The sequence below is a fragment of the Chiloscyllium punctatum genome, chromosome 21 (genome assembly GCF_047496795.1).
Source record: "Chiloscyllium punctatum isolate Juve2018m chromosome 21, sChiPun1.3, whole genome shotgun sequence".
NCBI classification, from domain to species: domain Eukaryota; kingdom Metazoa; phylum Chordata; class Chondrichthyes; order Orectolobiformes; family Hemiscylliidae; genus Chiloscyllium; species Chiloscyllium punctatum.
The window spans coordinates 13,591,059-13,613,939 of record NC_092759.1 but is presented as its reverse complement, the minus strand read 5'-3'; the positions used below and the strand labels follow the sequence as shown (position 1 = coordinate 13,613,939).

The 22,881-nt window shown below is 50.0% G+C and overlaps 1 long non-coding RNA gene across 2 annotated transcripts in view; it reads right to left on the bottom strand.

Moving 5' to 3' along the window:
* The window catches only part of LOC140492581 (uncharacterized), a 38,692-nt gene extending 16,673 nt beyond the window's left edge, over positions 1 to 22,019 (bottom strand). For both annotated transcript variants that reach the window (XR_011963583.1, XR_011963584.1), the window contains exon 1: positions 21,695 to 22,019. This is a non-coding gene — a long non-coding RNA (uncharacterized lncRNA). The remainder of the gene's footprint in view (positions 1 to 21,694) is intronic.
* Positions 22,020 to 22,881: the final 862 nt, after the last annotated feature.

Here is a 22,881-nt window from a genome sequence, read left to right as displayed (position 1 = left end):
GGCGACTGTGTAGAGTTTGCACATTCTCCCCGTGTCTGCGTGGGTTTCCTCCGGGTGCTCGGGTTTCCTCCCACTGTCCAAAAATGTGCAGGTCAGGTGAAATGGCCATGCTAAATTGCCCCTAGTGTTAGGTAAGGGGTAATTGTAGGGCAATGGGTCTGGGTGGGTTGTGCTTCGGCGGGTCGGTGTGGACTTGTTGGGCCGAAGGGCCTGTTTCCACACTGTACGTAATCTAATCTAATCCAAAGATGTGCAGATCAGGTGAACTGGCCAAGCTAAATTACACATAGTGTTAGGTGCATGAGTCAGAGGGAACTATATGGTAGGGGAGTAGGTCTGGGTGGGTGGGTTTGGACGTGTTGGGTCAAAGGGCCTTTTTCCATACTGGAGGGAATCTAACCTAATATCCAAGCGCTTATCTAAATGTCCTTTAAACACCCCTATCCCTGTAACCCTGCATTTCTTATGGTTAACCCCACCTGCACAGCACTGAACCCATCCAGTCAGATCCAGGTGCTGGAGCGAGAGGTGCGGGCCTTACGAGACGAACTTGAAGATCGAGGTTGGAGGATAAATCTCTGAATTGTCAGGCTCCCTGAAGGTGAGGAATGTGAGCAGCCAGTCAGCTTCTTTGAAAGCCGGCTGCCGAAGTTTTTGGGCCTTCACTTCCAGTCCAATAGGCTGCAGGTTGAAGGGCCTTATTGGGTTACAGTGCACAGGTCAGGCCCAGTGCAGCGCCCCCGCTCAGTCCTAATGCACTTCCACTCATATAAGGACAAGCAAAAAGTCATAGAAGCTTCCAGATCCCTGGGAGAAGATCCGCAGGCACTGCTGTACAAGGGTTTTTTTCCAGGATTTCTCTGCAGCTGTAATTCGAAAGACGAAGTCCTTGGATGAAGTTAACAAGAGGCTGAGGAACCTGGACATCCATGAGATACCCTACAGTGCTCCATTTCAGCCACAAGGACTCGGTTTATACATTTGGCTCAGCAGATAAGACTAAAATCATTGTGGACACTTTAAAAGAGACGGATAGGCCTGAAGGGTATGGTTAATGCTTGTTCTCTTTTCTATCTGTCCAAATATTTTCGCTTCCTTTTTTATTATTCCTTTCTTTCTACCTAATAGTTTCCTTTTTGGAAAGGAGGGAAAAGACCTTGGAATAAGTTGTTCCTACGTTTTATAATAACTGGATTTTCTGATGGGAAATTTTGTGGATGTTGTTTGTTGCCTCCCCCCGTTATTTTGTTTGTTCTGCTTCTCTTTTAGTCACGTGAAAGAGAAGGGATGAGTGGAGGGCTCATCCTGACTTGGTCTTTTTTTCTGTTGATTTAAGGATCATCTCCTTGTTTTTTTTTCCTGGCCTAAGACTGGGGCACAGTCCGGGTTTGAAGGAGCTGTGAAGGAGGGGATGGGTAAGGTGAGTGCCCCCTATGGGCAGGGGGAAGAGTCTTCCATTCAAGATTTTATAGTTGGTTTTCTTTGTAGTTTTTTGGTAGTAATAGTTGTTTATAGGTATGATAGAGTAGTTTTTGTACATATAGTTTTTCGATTCTATGAGTCTTTATTTACTTATGCTCGGCGCTTTGTAAGCAGGGTTCTCCCTCTGAGGGGTTCAAGGGTCTCTGAGTGTCTTATTAAATGGCGCGCCTGGAACATGAAGGGAAGTCATTCACCTGTTAAAAGGAAAAAAGTTCTTTCTAGCCTTAAGAGGGAAAGGGTTGATATCACTTTGTTGCAGGAAACCCATGTTTATGATGGGGAACACTTGAAATTACAACAAAGGGGTTATGACCGGGTATTCTTTTCATCCTTTACTACTAAAAATAGGGGAGTGGTGGTATGTATCCAGAAAAATCTTCCGTTCACATTATTAGAGCAGTTGAAAGATGAGCAGGGACGGTTTCTGATACTTAAAGCCCTGATATATGGGGAGGAATATGGCATTTTAAACATCTACTGTCCTCCGGTGCATCCCCTCAAATTTTTGATTAGTGCTTTCTCTAAGTTGAGTGCTTTTGGAACACGGCACATTATTACAGGGTTGGGGGGAGGGGTTAAGTGCCTTTTGGATCCAACAGTGGACAGGCTGCCTTTTAGGCCCCCAACTATTTCTTCACAGGCTAAGCAGGTGGTTGACGTTGTGCGAGGAGTTGGGGCTGGTGGATGTTTGGGGATGCCTTCACCCTACCGGCAGGGACACCACCTTTTTTTCAAACCCACATAAATATCACATGAGGATTGACCTCTTTCTGGCTCCCTCAGCCCTTCTGGATTTGATTATGGGTTGTAAAATTGGGAATATAGCTGTGTTCTGATCACGCGGCAGTATATTTGGAGGTTAAGACCAAGAGTGAAGGGCTAGGTTTGCGGCACTGGCGTTTGGACCCTTTTCTCCTTAAGGATTCCAAATTTGTGGAATACATTTTGAAGGAGTTTCAGGAATTCTTGACTATCAACTCAGGCATGGCTAGTAGTCCGTCCATAATATGGGAGACTGCTAAGGCCTTTGCTAGGGGATTAGCTATTTCCTATTCGGCTAGCCAGAAACGACAGAGGGAGGAACAGCAGCGTCTACTTGAGACGCAGTTCAAAGCTGCTGAGTCGGCACATTTTGCGCGGCCTTCGGTGACTAAGCTAAAGTGGATCATGGCCTTCCGGGCTGTGTGAATTCAACACTGACACAAAACGCAAAGGAAGAGCTTGCTTTTACTAGACAGAGGCTGTTCGAATATGGGGATCGGCCAGGGAAGTATTGAGCGTACCTGACTCGGAAAAAGCGTGCTCCCCAATCCATTACTGCAATCAGAGACAGCGCCGGGCTCCTTACACATGACGCTAAAAAGATTAATGAGGCTTTTCGGAGTTTTTATTCTGAATTGTATCGGTCTGAAGGTTGCGAAGAAAGGAGGGCTAAAGTGGAGACCTTTTTTAAGAGCCTGGACCTCCCAGGGGTAACCTTGGAACAGGCCTTTCTCCTTAATGTCCCCTTGACAGTTCAGAAAATACAGGAGGCAGCGAGGCAACTTCAGAGTGGGAAAGTGCCTGGCTCTGATGGTCTCCCGGGTGAGTTTTATAAGGAGTTTACAGGGATCTGTCAGGGCCGATGTTGGAGATGTACAATCACTTCTATATGCATGAACGCCTACCATCATCTTTGAGAGAAGCTAATATTTCCTAATTCTTAAGAAGGGGAAGGTTCCTGACGATTGTGCCTCATACAGGCCCATCTCTCTATTAAATTTCCATTTCAAGATTCTGTCCAAGATCCCGGTGCTGAGATTGGAAAGGGTGTTGCCCCAGATTGTTAAAGAGGACCAGATCCTCTAATAATCTTAGAAGGTTGCTGAATGTGGTCCAAGTCTGTCAGCGACAATCGCTTCAGGGGTTGGTTTATTTCCTTAGATGCAGAGAAAGCATTTGACCGGGTGGAACGGCCGTATCTTTTTTATATCTTAGAACAGTTTGGGTTGGGTGGAGTCTTTGTGAGGTGGGTGGAGGTTTTATATCGCTGTCATTGCCAACGGGGTGAAGTCTGGGAATTTTACGATGGGTCGGGGCAGTCGGCAAGGCTGTTGTTTATGTTGGTGACCCTCTCACCGCTGTTGTTTATGTTGGTGACAGAGCCGCTGGGAGAGGCTATTCGTCAGAATGTCCACATAACCGTTCCGGAAGTGGGATCGAGGGCACACCAGTTTACACTGTTTGTGGATGGTGTCCTTCTGTTTTTATCGAACCCAATCACCTCTGTACCCCATCTGATACAAGGTATTGATTCAGTTGGGGCTATTTCAGGATATAAGGTTAACTTTGCAAAATCGGTGGGTTTGCCTTTGGGGAACCTTAAGGATGTTCCAGAAGTTGAAGGTGGCTCTAAGTTCCCTTTTAAGCGGTCACGGGAAGGGTTCCGATACCTACGCACTTTTATTACCCCCCCCCCCCCCCCCAAGTTCGATCTGTTATTTCGAAATAACTTTGCTCACTTGCTCGACAATATTAGGCGAGATCTCCAGAGATGGGAGGCTCTTCCCATTTCCTGGCTGGGCCGAATATCTCTCGTTAAGGTGAATGTTCTTCCTCGTTTGCTTAATGTTTCCCAGGTCAACGCCGCGGAAGCTTATGGGGTGGTTTGGTTCCTTTGTCTGGTATCGTGGGCAGCCCCTCATCAAACTTATTAAATTGCAGTTACCTCCTGGAGAGTTCCCAGACACCAGAAGGTATCAATTGAGTTCCCTGCTGTCCTTTGTCTGCCATTGGGTAGGTAACGATCCAAACTCAGTATGGCTGGATATTGAGGCCTCCCAGGCAAAGAGCCCTCGTTATTAACCTGTTGTTCATGGATAAGGTGAGGACAATTATGGACCACTCCCATTGTCATTAGTACAGTCAAGGCATGGAGGGTGATGCGTCAGAGTGAGGGTTGTTTGTCCAAGACTTCGCCACTTACACCTATAGTTGGTATGCCAGGGTTCCGACCAGGGATGATGGACTCAGGGTTCAAACTATGGGCAGCAAGAGGAGTTTCTAGTTTGGGAGACTTGTTTGAGGGGAAGGTTATGATGTCTTTTGAGCAACTGAGCTGCATATACAGGTTACCCATCAGAGATTTTTTTCCGTTTTTTTCCAGGTTCGGGATTTCCTCCAGAAGAAGACTACGCTTCTGACGAAGCCCCATAAACCCGATACAGAGAGGATGTTGCTACGTTCCACAAGCACCCTCTCGGTTAGTGCCCTCTATCGCCTGCTGGGTGACAGGGCCTGGCAGGATATTAACCGGTTATGTGAGGTCTGGGAGCAAGAGCCAGGAGTGGAGATTGCTACGGAAACGTGGGAGAACACATGGGAGAATACTTGAAAGATCTCAATCTGTAACAGGACATGCGCTACGCAGTTAAAAGTTCTGCACAGGGCTCATCTGGCACCAGACCGTCTGGCGACGTTTAAAAAAGGGGCATCTTCAGTGTGCCCCAAATGTAAAATAAGTGTAGGTCCTCTTACCCATTGCTTCTGAACAGGCCGCAGGCTCCGTGTTTATTGGAGCGCGGTGGCGGGAGAGATAGGGAGGGGATTGAGGACTGAAGTCAAAGTAGACCGGACATCTCTCCTCTTAGATCTACCGAATTTACCATCTTTAGACGGGCATGGGAAGAAACTATTTAACATTCTTGCATACTGTGCACGGAAGAATATTCTGATGAACTGGGTGTCTGAGAACCTGCTGGGATGGCAGAAATTAATTATGGAGCTCATTCCCTTGGACCTTTTTACAAACATGGTGCACCACACAACAGACTATGTTTATATGGCAACCCTGCTTGAGTCATTTGGATATAGATTTGTCAGTTATACTAACTAGGGCTTTTGTCGAACCAGGGTTGATTAGATTTGTCAAGCCCTGGGCCCCTGGAGGGGGGTGCCCTGAGTTAATACGGGTATTAGATTAGATTACATTACTGTGTGGAAACAGGCCCTTCGGCCCAACAAGTCCACCCATACCCCTACATTTACCCCTTACCTAACACTACGGGCAATTTAGCATGGCCAATTCACCTGACCTGCACATCGTTGGACTGTGGGAGGAAACCCACGCAGACACGGGGAGAACGTGCAAACTCCACACAGTCAGTCGCCTGAGGTGGGAATTGAACCCGGGTCTCGGCGCTGTGAGGCAGCAGCGCTAACCACTGTGCTACCCACTAATATACAATGCTCCCATTCCTTTGTTTGGGAGCTTTACACCGAGCATAGCTGTTCTGTATTTTGTGTTTTTTTTAATTTTGCTTTTCTTTCTTTTTTTTGGTGTTGCTTTGCATAGTGTTAGGGTTTGCTTTGTATTAGAGGGTAGGGTAATAGTTAGGAGACAGTAGTTGTATTGTAATTTGTGGGGTTTTTTGTTTTTATTATACTGATATTTGTTATTGATTGTATTTTTCAATAATTTTATACGTTTGTAAAGTTAAAAAATATTTGCAAATAAATATATTTACAAAAAATAAAAAGTCCCCACAGTGTTCAGGGATGTGCAGGTGAGTTGAGTTAACATCGGAAATACAAGGATAGAGTAGGGGGATGAGTCTGGGTGGGTTACTCTTCAGTGGGTTGGTGTGGACCCGATGGGCTGAATGGCCTGTTTCCACACTGTCGGGATTCTAACTGTCTGGGTGTGTCTAGGAATTGCTTGTCTCTCACCAGACACTGTCTGAGTCTGTCGCGGAGCTGTCTGGATCTATCTACGAGCTGTATGGAACCATCCAGGAGTTTTGAGGATTTGCCAAGGAGCTTTGTCTAGGAGATACCTCAGGATTTTCCAGAGATTTCTGGCTCTGTCTGGGATTCAGCTGGATCTGTCATAGCTGATTTTAGGTGCTTTCTGCTTCTCTCTAGGATTCTGTCACACACAACATTGTGCTGTCTCAGATCTGACTCTGTCTGTCTCAGATCTGGCTGGGTCTGTCTCAGACCTGTCTGGGTTTGTCTCAGATCTGTCTGGATTTGTCTCAGATCTGACTGGGTCTGTCTCAGATCTGATTGGGTCTGTCTCAGACCTGTCTGGGTCTGTCTCAGATCTGTCTGAGTCAGTCTCAGATCTGTCTGGGTCTGTCTCAGATCTGACTGGGTCTATCTCAGATCTGTCTGGGTCTATCTCAGATCTGTCTGGGTCAGTCTCAGATCTGTCTGGGTCTATCTCAGATCTGTCTGGGTCGATCTCAGATCTGTCTGGGTCTGTCTCAGATCTGACTGGGTCTATCTCAGATCTGTCTGGGTCTATCTCAGATCTGTCTGGATCAGTCTCAGATCTGTCTGGGTCAGTCTCAGATCTGTCTGGGTCTGTCTCAGATCTGTCTGGGTTTGTCTGAGATCTGTCTTCGTCTGTCTCAAATCTGTCTGGGTCTGTCTCAGATCGAACTGGGTTGATGTCAGATCTGTCTGTGTCTATCTCAGATCAGACTGTGTCTGTCTCAGATCTGACTGGGCTTTCTGAGATCTGTCTGGGTCTGTGTCTGATCTGTCTGACTCTCTCAGATCAGAATGGTTCTGTTTAAGATCTGACTGGGCGTGCATCAGATCGGTCTGGGTCTGTCTCAGATCTGACTGGATCTGTCTCACATCTGTCTGTGTCTGTCTTAGATCATTCTGTGTCTGCTCAGATCAGTCTACGTCTGTCTCAGATCAGTCTGCGATCACTCAAGATCTGTCTGGGCCTGCCTCAGATCTGCCTGGGTTTGTCTCAAATCTCTCTGAGGTAAAAACAATGACTGCAGATGCTGAAAACCAATTACTGGATTAGTGGTGCTGGAAGAGCACAGCAGTTCAGGCAGCATCCAACGAGCAACGAAATTGACGTTTCGGGCAAAAGCCCTTCAAGTCTTTTGCCCGAAACGTCGATTTCGCTGCTCGTTGGATGCTGCCTGAATTGCTGTGCTCTTCCAGCACCACTAATCCAGTATCAAATCTCTCTGAGTCTATCTCAGATCTGACTGGGACTGTCTCAGATCTGTCTGGGTCTATCTCAGATCTGTCTGGGTCAGTCTCAGACCTGTCTGGGTCTATCTCAGATTTGTCTGGGTCTATCTCAGATCTGTCTGGGTCAGTCTCAGATCTGTCTGGGTCTGTCTCAGATCTGTCTGGGTCTATCTCAGATCTGTCTGGGTCAGTTTCAGATCTGTTTGGGTCTGTCTCAGATCTGACTGGGTCAGTCTCAGATCTGACTGGGTATGTCTCAGATCTGTCTGGGTCAGTCTCAGATCTGTCTGGGTCGATCTCAGATCTGTCTGGGTCTGTCTCAGTTCTGTCTGGGTCAGTCTCAGATCTGTCTGGAACAGTCTCAGATCTGTCTGGAGCAGTCTCAGATCTGTCTGGGTCAGTCTCAGATCTGTCTGGGTCAGTATCAGATCTGTCTGGGTCAGTCTCAGTTCTGTCTGGAACAGTCTCAGATCTGTCTGGAGCAGTCTCAGATCTGTCTGGGTCTGTCTCAGATCTGTCTGGAGCAGTCTCAGATCTGTCTGGAGCAGTCTCAGATCTGTCTGGGTCAGTCTCAGATCTGTCTGGGTCTGTCTCTAACCTGTCTGGGTCTGTCTCAGATCTGTCTGGGTCTGTCTCTAACCTGTCTGGGTCTGTCTCAGATCTGTCTGGGTCTGTCTCAGATCTGTCTGGGTCTGTCTGAGATCTGTCTGGGTCTGTCTCTGATCTGTCTGAATCTGTCTCTGATCTGTCTGGGTCTGTCTCAGTTCTGTCTGGGTCTGTCTCAGATCTGTCTGGGTCTGTCTGAGATCTGTCTGAGTCTGTCTCTGATCTGTCTGGGTCTGTCTCAGTTCTGTCTGGGTCTGTCTCAGATCTGTCTGGGTCTGTCTGAGATCTGTCTGGGTCTGTCTCTGATCTGTCCGGGTCTTTCTCTGATCTGTCTGGGTCTGTCTCAGTTCTGTCTGGGTCTGTCTCAGATCTGTCCGGGTCTGTCTCTGATCTGTCCGGGTCTGTCTCTGATCTGTCTACGTCTACGTCAAATCTGTCTGGGTCTCCCTCCGAGTTGTCTCCGAACCGTCTGGATCTGCCAGAGCTATCCAACGTTTTCGAGACATTGAAACCCTTTATGACAGAGCAGTAGCATCCCTACCTTTGGTCTGGGGGGCTCCTGTTTGCAACAACCCATCTCTACCAGTCGAGCATCTGAACAAGTTGACTTTTTAATATCTTGCGGCTATCTCTGTCTCTGTTCCTTTGTGAACTGCATTGCCAACGTGAGAAGTATTTCATTGTCAGTCGAGCAGACTACTGACAGAAGAAAATATCCTTGTGTACGCTGTGACGGATCGGGAAATTCAGGAATCTTATTTCTGGAAAGCAAACCTACCATGAATCGTTCTGTTGAGCTCTTGGTGACTGTGATCAGCAGGGAGCAGTGTTTCTCAAAGCTCTGGGACTGCCAGAGCCGAAACGATGGAGGATTTTTTCTCTCTCTCTCAACGCCGTGGTTTGCTCCTACACCACAAACCTCATCGATAAGAATATCAAAGGCAGGATTCAAGTTTCGAAACACAAACAAACCCAAAATCCAGATTGGGGTGTCAGATAAACCGCACCTCCCAGTTTGTGCTTTCAACTGACCTCCTTGCCACTTGAGAAACGGAAAGAAAGAGGCCATTCGGCCCCTTGAGACAGTGGCACAGTAACAGCAAGAGACTGTCCCACAGGAACTGTAGTAGACTCGTCAACTTTAAGGGCATTTAAACGGTCATTGGGTAGGCATATGGATGGAATAGTGTCGGTTGGATGGGCCTCAGATGGGTTCCACAGGTCAGCGCAACATCGAGGGCCTGTACTGCGCTGGAATGTTCTCTGTTCTATAACAGGACGTGGCCATTCGTCCCCTCAAGGATATCAATTGGAGCAGGAGCCGTCCATTCAAGCCTGTCCTACTCAATCAGGGGAAAGCTGAAATGAGGAAACAATAAAAGACGCAGAGGAAATACGCAGAGGAAAAATGAGGTATGAAGGTAAACGGGCCAATCATATAAAGGAGGATATTAAAAGCTTTTTTTAGGTATGTGCAAAGCAAAAAAATGGTTAGGACTAAAATTGGGCCCTTGAAGACAGAAACAGGGGAATATATTACGGGGAACAAAGAAATGGCAGAAGAATTAAATGGGTACTTCAGATCTGTGTTCACTGGGGAAGACACAAGCAATCTCCCTGAGGTAACAGTGGCTGAAGGACCTGAACTTACGGGAATTTATATTTGCCAGGAATTGGTGTTGGAGAGACTGTTAGGTCTGAAGTTTGATAAGTCTCCAGGGCCTGATGGTCTACATCCCAGGGTACTGAAGGAGGTGGCTCGGGAAATCGTGGATGCGTTGGTGATTATTTTCCAGAGTTCGATAGATTCGGGGTCGGTTCCTGAGGATTGGAGGGTGGTTAATGTTATATCACTTTTTAAGAAAGGTGGGAGAGAGAAAGCAGGAAATTATAGACCAGTTAGTCTGACCTCAGTGGTGGGAAAGATGCTGGAGTCTATTATAAAGGATGAAATTATGGCACATCTGGATAGTAGTAACAGGATAGGACAGAGTCAGCACGGATTTATGAAGGGGAAATCATGCTTGACTAATTTTCTGGAATTTTTTGAGGATGTAACTCTGAAGATGGACGAAGGAGATCCAGTAGATGTAGTGTACCTGGACTTTCAGAAAGCTTTTGATAAAGTCCCACATAGGAGGTTAGTGAGTAAAATTAGGGCGCATGGTATTGGGGGCAAAGTACTAGATTGGATTGAAAATTGGTTGGCTGATAGGAAACAAAGAGTAGTGCTAAACGGCTCCATTTCGGAATGGCAGGCAGTGACCAGTGGGGTACCGCAGGGATCTGTGCTGGGACCACAGATTTTTACAATATATGTTAATGATATAGAAGATGGTATCAGCAATAATGTTAGCAAATTTGCTGATGATGCAAAGCTGGGTGGCAGGGTGAAATGTGATGAGGATGTTAGGAGATTACAGGGTGACCTGGACAAGTTAGGTGAGTGGGCAGATGCATGGCAGATGCAGTTTAATGTGGATAAATGTATGGTTATCAACTTTGGTGGTAAGAACAGGAAGGCAGATTACTACCTAAATGGAGTCAATTTAGGTAAAGGGGCAGTACAGAGAGATCTGGGTGTTCTTGTACACCAGTCAATGAAGTAAGCATGCAGGTACAGCAGGTAGTGAAGAAGGCTAATAGCATACTGGCCTTCATAACAAGAGGGATTGAGTATAGAAGCAAAGAGGTGCTTCTGCAGCTGTACAGGGCCCTGGTGAGACCACATCTGGAGTACTGTGTGCAGTTCTGGATTTGAGGAAAGACATTCTGGCTATTGAGGGAGTGCAGCGTAGGTTCACGAGGTCAATTCCTGGAATGGCGGGATTACCTTACACTGAAAGACTGGAGCGACTGGGCTTGTATACCCTTGAGTTTAGAAGACTGAGAGGGGATCTGATTGAGACGTATAAGATTATGAAAGGATTGGACACTCTGGCAACAGGGAACATGTTTCCGCTGATGGGTGAGTGCTGAACCAGAAGACACAGCTTAAAAATACGGGGTAGACCATTTAGGACAGAGATGAGGAGAAACGTCTTGACCCAGAGAGTGGTGGCTGTGTGGAATGCTCTGCCCCAGAGGGCAGTGGAGGCCCAGTCTCTGGATTCATTTAAGGAAGAGTTGGATAGAGCTCTCAAAGATAGTGGAATCAAGGGTTATGGAGATAAGGCAGGAACAGGATACTGATTAGGAATGATCAGCCATGATCATATTGAATGGTGGTGCAGGCTCGAAGGGCAGAATGGCCTACTCCTGCACCTATTGTCTATTGTCTATTGTCTAATAAAAGACTGTAGGTCTGACCAAAGGCTGATACAGTCTCTGCTCTCGCAATCTGTGCAGTGTCACGCTCCGAATACCAACGGACGCTGGAGATCACAGCGGGTCAGACAGCATCCATGGAGAGACAGAAGGCGCGCTAACATTTCGATTCTCCGCGACTCTTCATCAGAGCTGGAGTGCAGGGTGGAGGGGGCAGCATTTCCCAGAATCCTCGACTCCTACAGTGTGGAAATGGGCCCTTCGGCCCAACAAGTCCACACCGACCCTCCGAAGAGTATCCTACCCTATTACTCCACATTTACCCCAGACGAATGCACCGAGCCGACACACCCCTGAGGAAAGAGTAAGGGCCGCAGGTGCTGCAGATCAGGGTCGAGAGTGTGGTGCTGGAAAAGCACAGCTGGTCAGGCAGCAACCGAGGAGCAGGAGAGTCGACATTTCGGGCATAGGCCCTACACGTCCCTGAGCATTGTGGGCAATTCAGCCTAACCTGCATATCATAGATTCCCTACAGTGTCGAAACTGGCCCTTCGGCCCAACAAGTCCACACCCACCCTCCCAAGAGGAACCGATTCCCTACCCTATTACTCGACATTTACCCCTGACTAATGCACCTAGCCTACACATCCCTGAACACTACGGGCAATTTAGCACGGCCAATTCACCCTAACCTGCACATCTTTGGACTGCGGGAGGAAACCGGAGCACCTGGAGGAAACCCACGCAGACACGGGGAGAATGTACAAACTCCACACAGTTAGTCACCTGAGGCGGGAATCGAACCCAGGTCCCTGGCACTGCGAGGCAGCAGTGCTAACCACTGAGCCACCCCTGCTGCCCACTTGAATTATGTGGTGGAGGGTGGTTAGTAGGTTTAGGGTGCTGGTGGAGAAAAGATGTTCGGAGTTTACATGAAGTGAGTGGAATGACAGAACAGTGGTGTGTCAACCTGCCAGACTGGGGAGGACAGTCAGTGGGACTGGAGGTGGGTGGGGGTGGGGGGGAGGTGGTAAACGACGTGATAACAAGCTGAAAGAAATGGCTCCCAATTTGAAGGTGTTGAACTCAATGTTAAATCCAGAAGGTTTTAAAGTGCCTCGTGTGATGACGAGATGCTGTTCCCTCAGTTTGCGCTGGGATTCACTGGAATCCTGCAGCAGGGTGAGGGACAGAGAGGTGGGCGTGTGAGCCGGACGCTGTGTTAAAGTGACTGGCTACAGGAAGGCCAGGGTCTTGCTTGTGCACAGACTGGAGGTGGTATGCAAAGGGGTATCCAGTCTGTGCTTGGGATTTCTCCAAATTAGAGTACTCTCCATCGGAGTGAAAACAATGACTGCAGATGCTGGAAACCAAATTCTGGATTAGTGGTGCTGGAAGAGCACAGCAGTTCAGGATGCTGCCTGAACTGCTGTGCTCTTCCAGCACCACTAATCCAGAATACTCGACATCGGATGCAGCCAATGCAGATTGGAGGAGGGACAGATGAAATGACATGGAAGACATTCCGGCGCAGTACAGAGACTTCGGCCCTCGATGTTTTGCCAACCTGTGGAATCAGTCTGAAACCTCTCTACCTTACACTATTCCCATTTAATCCATATGCCTATCCAAAAACTATTAAACGTTGGGGAGTCTCCTACTGGTGCAGGCAGTGCGTTCTATGGTCTTACTACTCCCTGAGTAAAGAAACTACCTCAGACATCTGCCCTATATCTATCACCCCTCAATTTGTCCCCTCATGCTAGCCATCACCATCCAGGGCAAAAGGCTCTCCTGGTCCACCCTATCTAACCCCCTGATTATCTTCTAGGTCTCAATTAAGTCACCTCTCTAACCAAAACAGCCCCAAGTCCCTCAGCCTTTCCTCTTAAGACCTTCCCTCCATACCAGGCAACATCCTGGTAAATCTCCTCTGAACCCTTTCCAAAGTTTCCACATCCTTCCTATAATGCGGTGACCAGAACTGTGCACAATACTCCAAGTGCGGCTACACCAGAGTTTTGTCCAGCTGCAGCATGACCTCGTGGCTCCGAAACTCAATCCCTCTCCCAATAAAAGCGAACACACCGTACGCCTTCTTAACAACCCTATCAACTGGGTGGCAACTTTCAGGGATCTATGTACACGGACACTGAGATCTCTCTGTTCATCTACACTGCCATGAATCCTACCATTAGCCCAGTACTCTGCATTCCTGTTGCTCCTTCCAAAGTGAATCACCTCACACTTTTCCGCATTAAACTCCATTTGCCATCTCTCAGCCCAGCTATGCAGCTTATCTATGTCCCTCTGTAACCTGCAACATCCTTCATTCTCCACAACTCCACAACTCTCCACAAATCTACCGACCTTAGTGTCATCCCCAAATTTACTGACCCATCCTTCTACGTCCTCAAATGCGAGAAAGAGAGAAAAGAGAGTGCAGATCGTGGAAGCCAAAATAGACAGGCAGGAGGCTGGAGGAACACGGCAAGCCAGGCAGCATCAGGAAGTGGAGAAGTCAACATTTCAGGGTATAACCCTTCTTCCTTGATAGATTCTCTCAGCCCTTGAGCGCTGATCATTTCGTGACAACTACAAACACCCTTCCTCCACCAGGCACCAACTATCTGTGGCACCAACCAACCCCCCCCCACCCCCCTCGCTCCTCCACCCCCACCAAACTGTAGCACAAATGCTGCCCCCTCCACACTCCATTTCAAGAGTTATCTCGGACTCGAAACGTTAGCTCTCTCTCTCTCCGTGGATATTGCCTGAGCTGTTGTGATCTCCAGCGTTTGATGGTTGCAGCATCTGCTGTACCTTGTCCCGGCTGCCTCTTGTTCAACCCGGGTCTCCTCTAACCCACCCCTCCTGGACTCCTGTTCATCCTTTGCTCTGGAATCTCTTGTGTAATCCTCTCTGCCCCTCAAACCTTATCCTTCTGTCTAAGCCCCCATTACCAACTGCGGGAGCTATCCCATCAGCTTGCCGAAGGTGTGGGTTGCATTTACAGGGTAGAAGCTACGTTGTCAGAGGCTGTTGCTGCACAAGAGACAGAATGATCTCAACACAAGGTCTTCCTACAGCAAGGCAAGGAGGCAGGGAGAGGTTTAACCGTACACCTAGTGCAAGGCACGTTATAGTCCACATAGCTTTCCCACAGGGAGACAGATCTGTGCTGCAAACGAGACAGAGGGGCCCAAATCCATGTCATCCCCCTTTGAGAGAGGGATTCTGACTAATTGAGCCAGATCCATTGAACCATGGGACTTGACCCGGTGTTCCACTAGACCTGAGAATTATAGGCTTGGTTCCTTAGGATGGGACAGTAGACCTGGGCATGTGGGCCTGGCCTGACAGGATCCAGTCTCTAGGCCTGAGAAAGAGCCTGCTCTGACAGGATCCAGTCTCTAGGCCTGAGAAAGTGAGTCTGATGTACCAGGAACCAGTCACAAGGGCTAGAAAAGTGGGCCTAGGCTGACAGCATCCAGTCTCTAGGCCTGGGAATGTGAACCTCGTCTGCCAGGATCTAGTCTCCGGGCTGAGGAGAGTGGGCCTGGTCTGCCAGGATCCGGTTCTAGGCCTGACAAAGGTCCTGGTCTGACAGGATATAGTCTCTAGGGCTGAGCTGGGGCCTGGTCTGACAGGATCTAGTCTCTGGGCCTAGGAGAGTGGGCCTGGTCTTCCAGGATCCGAGTTCTAGCCCTGAGAAAGGGCCTGGTCTGACAGGATCCAGTCTCTCAGCCTGTGAAGGGGCCTAGTCCAACGGGATCCAATCTCTCGGTCTGTAAATGTGGGCTTGGTCTGACAAGATGAAATCTAGGGCTGGGAGAGTGGGCCTGGTCTGCTAGGGTGCTGATTCTTGGCCCGAGAAAGGGCCTGGTTACCATGATCCAGTCTCTGTGCCTGAGAGAGTGGGCCTGGTCTGACAGGATCCAGTCTCTGTGCCTGGGAGATGGGGTCTGGTCTGATAGGGTCCAGTCCCTGTGACTGGGAAATGGGGCCTGGTCTGACAGGATCCAGTCTCTTAGCCTGGGAAAGTGGGTCAGGTCTGACAGGATCCAATCTCTTAGCCTGGGAAAGTGGGCCCAGTCTGACAGGATCCAGTATCTGTGACTGGGAAATGGAGCCTGGTCTGACAGGATCCAAATCCTAAGCCTGGGAGACTGGGCCTGGTCTGACAGGATCCAGTCTCTTAGCCTGGGAAAGTGGGTCAGGTCTGACAGGAACCAGTCTCTTAGCCTGGGAAAGTGGGCCTGGTCTGACAGGATCCAGTCTCTTAGCTTGGGAAAGCAGGCCAGGTCTGACAGGATGCAGTTCCTGTGACTGGGAGAGTGGGCCAGGTCTGACAGGATGCAGTTCCTGTGACTAGGAGAGTGAGCCTGGTCTGACAGGATTCAGTCTCTTAGCCTGAGAAAGTTGGCCCGGTCTGACAGGATCCAGTCCCTGTGACTGGGAGAGTGGGCCTGGTCTGACAGGATCCAGTCTCTTAGCCTGGGAAAGTGGGCCCGGTCTGACAGGATCCAGTCCCTGTGACTGGGAGAGTGGGCCTGGTCTGACAGGATCCAGTCTCTTAGCCTGGGAAAGTGGGCCTGGTCTGCAAGGATGCAGTTCCTGTAACTGGGAGAGTGGGCCTGGTCTGACAGGATGCAGTTCCTGTGACTGGGAGAGTGAGCCTGGCCTGACAGGATCCAGTCCCTGTGACTGGGAGAGTGGGCCAGGTCTGACAGGATTGGGTCCTTGTGACTGGGAGAGTGGGCCTGGTCTGACAGGATCCAGTCTCTTAGCCTGGGAAAGTGGGCCTGGTCTGACAGGATCCAGTCCCTGTGACTGGGAGAGTGGGCCTGGTCTGACAGGATCCAGTCCCTGTGACTGGGAGAGTGGGCCAGGTCTGACAGGATTGGGTCCTTGTGACTGGGAGAGTGGGCCTGGTCTGACAGGATCCAGTCTCTTAGCCTGGGAAAGTGGGCCCGGTCTGACAGGATCCAGTCCCTGTGACTGGGAGAGTGGGCCTGGTCTGACAGGATCCAGTCTCTTAGCCTGGGAAAGTGGGCCTGGTCTGCAAGGATGCAGTTCCTGTAACTGGGAGAGTGGGCCTGGTCTGACAGGATGCAGTTCCTGTGACTGGGAGAGTGAGCCTGGCCTGACAGGATCCAGTCCCTGTGACTGGGAGAGTGGGCCAGGTCTGACAGGATTGGGTCCTTGTGACTGGGAGAGTGGGCCTGGTCTGACAGGATCCAGTCTCTTAGCCTGGGAAAGTGGGCCTGGTCTGACAGGATCCAGTCCCTGTGACTGGGAGAGTGGGCCTGGTCTGACAGGATCCAGTCTCTTGGCCTGGGAAAGTGGGCCTGGTCTGACAGGATCCAGTCCCTGTGACTGGGAGAGTGGGCCTGGTCTGACAGGATTCAGTCTCTTAGCCTGAGAAAGTTGGCCCGGTCTGACAGGATCCAGTCCCTGTGACTGGGAGAGTGGGCCTGGTCTGACAGGATCCAGTCTCTTAGCCTGGGAAAGTGGGCCTGGTCTGCAAGGATGCAGTTCCTGTAACTGGGAGAGTGGGCCTGGTCTGACAGGATGCAGTTCCTGTGACTGGGAGAGTGAGCCTGGCCTGACAGGATCCAGTCCCTGTGACTGGGAGAGTGGGCCAGGTCTGACAGGATTGGGTCCTTGTGACTGGGAGAGTGGGCCTGGTCTGACAGGATCCAGTCTCTTAGCCTGGGAAAGTGGGCCTGGTCTGACAGGATCCAGTCCCTGTGACTGGGAGAGTGGGCCTGGTCTGACAGGATCCAGTCTCTTGGCCTGGGAAAGTGGGCCTGGTCTGACAGGATCCAGTCCCTGTGACTGGGAGAGTGGGCCTGGTCTGACAGGATCCAGTCTCTTGGCCTGGGAAAGTGGGCCTCATCTCCTATGAACCAATCACTTTGCACCTCGGGCTGGCCTCAGGGAGCACTGTAAGTGTAGAGAGTAAATAGGAAGTTGGCTATCTGCTTTTCACAGCTGCTCTATATTTAGATGCTGACATTCAGGGCAGGGCAGTGATGATTCATTTTGATTCCACAGCAGTGAGGGCTGGAGTACCATCACCTCCATCAGATCGCTGTCAGCAATGAGCAGTGGGCTTGATCAGCACATTGAAGGTGAAAAACCAGCAACTGTTTTGCTGCTGCTGCTGCTGCTCAACCTAGCATCCGGTCCAAGTGAGCAACTGTTGTCAGCTCCCTACATCTCCAGACCCAGGCTGGGAAATACCCTCGCAGGACTACAATCCTGCATGTGGTGGGGTGGGGGGGGGGGGGGGGAGTGGGGGGGGGGGGGGGGGTGGGTGGGATCCCCTTGTGATCGGACACTTCCCCAGCATGGGAGCTGGGAGTTCATGCTGCGGCTGTACAGGACATTGGTTAGGCCACTGTTGGAATATTGCATGCAATTCTGGCCTCCTTCCGATCGGAAGGATGTTGTGAAACTTGAAAGGGTTCGGAAAAGATTTACAAGGATGTTGCCAGGGTTGGAGGATCTGAGCTACAGGGAGAGGCTGAACAGGCTGGGGCTGTTTTTCCTGGAGCGTCGGTAGCTGAGGGGTGACCTTATAGAGGTTTACAAAATTATGAGGGGCATGGATAGGGTAAATAGGCAAAGTATTTTCCCTGGGGTGGGGGAGTCCAGAACTAGAGGGGCATAGGTTTAGGGTGAGAGGGGAAAGATATAAAAGAGACCTAAGCGGCAACTTTTTCACCCAGAGGGTGGTACGTGTATGGAATGAGGTGCCAGAGGAAGTGGTGGAGGCTGGTACAATTACAACATTTAAAAGGCATTTGGATGGGTATATGAATAGGAAGGGTTTGGAGGGATATGGGCCGGGTGCTGGCGGGTGGGCCTAGATTGGGTTGGGATATCTGATCGGCATGGATGGGTTGGACCAAAGGGTCTGTTTCCGTGCTGTACATCTCTCTTACTTTCTGGCTGTGTGACTCTTGCTCAGTCAGATTTCCTCTCGCTATTATACCCCATTGGGCTCCACTCAAAATGGAGGCAAGGTAATCTCCGGTGAAGCCCAGAGTGGACTCCCGGCCTCGACGGGATGAGGCAGTCTGTACTCCCGGCCTCAAGGGGGAGGAGGGGGCAGTCCGTACTCCCGGACTTGAGGGGAGGGGGCAGTCTGTACTCCCAGCCTCAAGGGGAAAGGGCAGTCCGTACTCCCAGCCTCGAGGGGAGGGGCAGTCCGTACTCCCAGCCTCGAGGGCAGGGGGCAGTCTGTAATCCGGGCCCTGAGGGGGAGGGAGCAGTCTGTAGTCCTGGCCCTGAGGTGAAGGGGCAGTCTGTACTCCTGGCCTTGAGGGGAGGGATAGTCCTTACTCCTGGCCCTGAGGGGAGGGGGCAGACTGTACTCCTGGCCCTGAGGGGACTGGGCAGTCTGCTGTCCTGGCCCTGAGGGGAGGGGCAGTCTGTACTCCTGGCCCTGAGGGGAGGGGGCAGTCTGTACCCTGGCCCTGAGGGGAGGGTCAGTCTGTACTCCTGGCCCTGAGGGGAGGGGGCAGTCTGTACCCTGGCCTTGAGGGGAGGGTCAGTCTGTACTCCTGGCCCTGAGGGGGAGGGGGCAGTCTGTACCCTGGCCCTGAGGGGAGGGGCAGTCTGTACTCCTGGCCCTGAGGGGAGGGGCAGTCTGTACTCCTGGCCCTCCCACGGTCCAAAGATGTACAGGTTCGGGTGGATTGGCCGTGCTAAATTGCCCAAGGTGTCCAGACATGTGCAGGTTTGGTGTGTTGGCCGTGGGTGCTTCAGGATTGTGGGCATTGGGGGCTGGGTGGGATGCTCTTCAGAGGGTTGGTGCAGACTCAATGGGCTGAATAGCCTCCTTCTGCATTGGAGGGATCCTCAGCTTCTTTGAATACTGTGGGTCGCACTGGCCACCATACTTATGAAAGCATGTTAATGCATTGGAAACAGTTTAGAGAGATTGACTGAGCTAAAATTCTGGTGGGATGCTGTCCGGAGGGTCTGGATGGGCCACATGGCCTGTTCCCACACTGTGGGGATTCTATGAGCAGGTTTATGAGGTAGGCTGGGCCTAGTATTCTCCGGCATCTCGAAGAGCCAGAGAGGACTGATTGAAGCATATAAGATCCTGAGGGGCCTTGACAGGGTGAATGTTTCCTCTTGTTGGGCCGATCTAGGGATCGTTGTCTAAAACGGGGTGGGGGGGGGGGGGCGGGGGCACCCATTTACGAGAGAGATGGCGAAATATATTTTTCGCTCAGAAGATTGTGAGTCTTTGGGGTTCCCTTCCAAAATGGATGTCTCAATACTTCTAAGGCAGAGGTAGATGGATGAGCAAGGGGTGGGGGGTGAACGGTTATTGGGCGGTATGCAGGAATATATAGATCAAGGTTAAAATCAGATCAGCTGTGATGTTATTGACGGGCTGAGTGGCCTCCTCTTCTTCCTTGTCTCTCATGCATGAGTGTGCGATGGTAGCAGAATGATCCTTCTGCTGGGCTGGTAGATCAGAGACCCAGACCAACGTCATTGCAATTTGGGGTTGAAATCTTGCCTTTACAGGAATACATTTGCTGACTTAGTACTTCACATCCTTTATCTACTGTGTCCGTTGCTCTTGATGTGGTCTCCTCTACATTGGGGAGACAGGACGCCAACTCACAGAACAATTCAGGGAACATCATACGCACCCAACAACCCCACTTCTCTGTGGCCGACCACTTCAACTACCCCTCCCACTCTGTCAAGGACATGCAAGTCCTGGGCCTCCTCCACGGCCAAATCCAAGCCACCCGACGCCTGGAAGAATAACGTCTCATCTTCCAACTTGGGACCGTCCAACCATAAGACATCAACACCGACTTCACCAGTCTCAAAATCCCCCCTCCCCCCACTACATCCAACCTCCAACCCAGCGCCGCCCTCTTGACCTGTCCCACCTGCCCATCTTCCTTCCTGCCTATCTGCTCCAACCTCCACTCCGACCTATCACAATCACCCCCCTCCCCCATTCTGCATCCACCTATCGTCTTCCCAGCTACCTTGGCCTCACCCCCACCCTCCTCTTTATCTCTCAGCTCCCTCCCTTCCCCACCCCTCCACATTCCTGATGAAGGGAACTGCCTGAAATGTTGGTTCTCCTGCTCCTCGGATGTTGCCTGACCTGCTGCGCTTTTCAGGAGCCACCCTTTTCGACTCTGACTCTCCATCGTCGGCAGTCCTCACTTTCTCGTAATAGTGACTAGAAATCATCCGTTGTTGATTAAACCACTAACAGTTCACTAATGTCCTGTCAGGCAGGAAATTAGCCATCCTTCTCCAGTCAGACCCACTGCAGTGTGGTTGACCCTGAGGTCACTGAACAAGCCAAGGGTGTGTGGGTATCTATGTGTGTTTGTGTGTCTGTCTGTGTGTGTGTGTCTGTGTGTGTGTGTATATCCATGGGTGTTTGTGTGTATGTGTGTGTGTGTCTGTGTGTGTCTTTGTGTGTCTGTGTCTGTGTCTGTGTGTGTGTGTGTGTGTGTGTGTGTGTGTCTGTGTGTGTGTATCTATGTGTCTGTGTGTGTGTGTCTGTGTGTGTGTCTGTGTGTATCAATGTGTCTTTGTGTGTCTGTGTGTCTGTGTATGTCTGTGTCTGTGTGTGTTTGAGTGTCAGTGCGTCTGTCTGTGTGTCGTGTGTGTCTGTGCGTCTGTCTGTGTGTCTCTGTGTATGTGTGAGTGTGTGTGTGTGTGTCTGTGTGTGTGTATCTATGTGTCTGTGTGTGTGTGTCTGTGTGTGTGTCTGTCTGTATCAATGTGTCTTTGTGTGTCTGTGTATGTCTGTGTCTGTGTGTGTTTGAGTGTCAGTGCGTCTGTCTGTGTGTCGTGTGTGTCTGTGCGTCTGTCTGTGTGTCTCTGTGTATGTGTGAGTGTGTGTGTGTCTGTGTGTATATCTATGTGTCTGTGTGTGTGTCTGTGTGTATCAATGTGTCTTTGTGTGTCTGTGTGTCTGTGTATGTCTGTGTCTGTGTGTCACAGACACAGACATACACAGTGCGTCTGTCTGAGTGTCGTGTGTGTGTGTGTGTGTGTGTGTGTGTGTGTGTGTGTGTGTGTGAGTGTGTGTGTGTGTGTGTGAAAGTAAAGGATAAAGTTAAAATCACACAACACCAGGTTATAGTCCAGGTTATGTGTGATGTTTAACTTTGTCCATCCTAATCCAACACCGCTCCACATCAAAGTAAAAGATATAATTCCAAAAGGAGTGCATGTCTTGTGGACACTGTGGACAATTTCTAGACCTTATCCCCGTAACCCTACATTCCCCAATCCACCTGACCTGCACATCTCCGGACGAAACCCACGCAGACACAGGAAAACTTACCAACTCTGCACCAAAGGTGGAATTGAACCCAGGTCCCTGAAGCATCAGTGCTGTCCATTGAGGAACCATGCCTCCCTTATCCTGCTCCTTATCCTTCAAGCACCATTCCGTGAGGGAAAATCTGATCGATGGATACGCTCCACAAATATGTTTGGCAAGTCCTGCAGTGGTTTCGAAAGAATCCCAGGCTAAATAAGAGGGATAGGTATAAACCCAGGAAGTTACACTCACAACAACCTCAGCCAGAAGTAAATGACTGTATCCAAGTCTGGGCACTGCACTTTGGCAAGGATGTGAAGGTATTGGAGAGGGCGTGAGAAAAGGCGTCCGAAAAATGGGATACGTTACCTGAATAGACTGCAAACATTAGGACTATTCTCCTTTGTGAGAAGGAAGCTCAAAGGAAGATTGATTGAGTTGTTCAAAAATCAGGAGGTGGAGGCAGAGGCAATGGAGGAGGGATAGAGAATGGGCCAGCACTGACTTAGGCTCACAGGCATCAGGATGACAACAGCGTTTCACACAGTGAATGATAGGCATCTAAAATGTCCCTGAACTGAGAGTTTAGAGCAGGCAGCTCGGTGAAAACAGCCTTATTTGTTTATCTAGAAAGGAACTTTGAGCAAGGCTATAGAGAGAAGATGGGGGAGGGGCACCAGCTAAATTGCTAACACACACACCCACACACACACATATACACAGACACACACAGACACACACCTACACACACATACACAGACACACACAGACACCCACACATAGACACACACACATACACAGACACACACACACACACACACATACCTACACACACATACACAGACACACACACCCACACACAGACACACACACATACACAGACACACACACAGACACAGACACACACACACACAGACACACAGACACACACACCCACACACAGACACACACAGACACACTCACACAGATACATACACACACACAGACACTCACACACGCACAGACACACACAGACACAGACACAGGCGCACAAACAGACGCACACACAGACACACACATACAGACACACACAAAGGCACATACACACACACACACACACACACACAGGTACCCACACACAGACACACACACATACACAGACACACACACAGACACAGACACTCAGACTCACACACACCCACACACATACACAGACACTCACATACACA